Below are 1,389 nucleotides of genomic sequence, written 5' to 3'. Positions count from 1 at the left end.
AGGGTTCAGGTTGGTCTCTTAGCTAAGGGGGTTATTGTTCCGGGGCAACATCCAGGATATTCTAGATGAAACCTCTGCTGAGCGGTGACACACAAAGACAGGAGCTGACCCGTCCTGCTTATTACCATGTTATTGATTTTTGAGTTTCGCCCTTCGGGAAGGGCGTAGTACGAGTTCTCAAGTTCTAGTTGAGCTGTACCCACCTCACCCGTCAAATCAACGTTAACCACAGGCTCCTGACCTCGCATGAACGGAGTCCACAGGCAGGTTGCGGTTCGCCAAGCCTGGTAGACTCACTAACCCACAGAGAAGACTTGGGTAGGTACCATGCTTCCCCGGCACCATCTCACTTGACCCTCCCTCGTGCTGACGGGTTCGCCTGGCCACTGTAGAAAAAGAATGCAGACGATATAATCGGTCACCCACTGAGGACCTGAAGTTTTTCGTCATATCGTACAAGTTTCCTTTGTGTCCTCCCCAATTCTACCATCTATCTGCTTATCGCCCGTTAATTATCACTTGTCCTAATTAATAGTATGCACAGTGCCAACACAAAGGGAAATAATATCTACTAATTACCTCGACACGACACAGTAACTTACAGCAAACCTTTTCATGTAACAGCCTGTAGAATCTGGAACACTCTGCCTAAGGACATTAAAAATTGACAGCCACTCACTTCATTCAAAAGCACATACTACACTAAAATGGTTCTACATGACGAAAACACTTATCTATAAATCTACTCATATGCAAACGCATATACCATTACTCTTTACCTTCTCACCATTTCTAACAATCAAATTCACCTTGCTTCAAAACATACGTGTATATCTTATTTTACTTCATTATGTGTGCCTTTATATTCATGTTTATTTATTGAAGTGCACCGTAATTTTATATCGTATTGTTTATGCATCACGATATTTTTTGTAATGTACCTCACACTGTAAAATATGTATTTATTGTACTTTATTTATTTATTGTTTTGTTATTTTTTACTATCTTGCAGGGTTTCATAGGTTTTTCACACCCCCCTTTTTTGTGGGCGTTTTCATGCGTGGGTTTTTTACGTCGGCCTTCAAGCCTGAAAGGTTTTTCCCACAAAATTAAATCTTGTAATTGTTTATTTTATTAAAACATGAATATGGCACTACCAATTTTTTTCTTTTTCATACATCACTTTATATTCCTCTTATTATTATTATGTACATGACGATGGGCTAAATGGAAGAAGGGACCGTATGGTCTCACATTCGTCTGAATAAAGACGTTTATCTATCTATATTTCTTACCAATAAACATAATGTGCTTCTCGCACTAATCAAAAACTAAGTCCATGCACATCTTTCATAAATTCAAATGACCAATGGCGATGCATGGCCAATG

The sequence above is a fragment of the Hetaerina americana genome, unplaced genomic scaffold (assembly GCF_022747635.1).
Source record: "Hetaerina americana unplaced genomic scaffold, ioHetAmer1.1.p SCAF_3, whole genome shotgun sequence".
NCBI classification, from domain to species: Eukaryota; Metazoa; Arthropoda; class Insecta; order Odonata; family Calopterygidae; genus Hetaerina; species Hetaerina americana.
Note: the sequence above shows the minus strand (reverse complement) of the source record.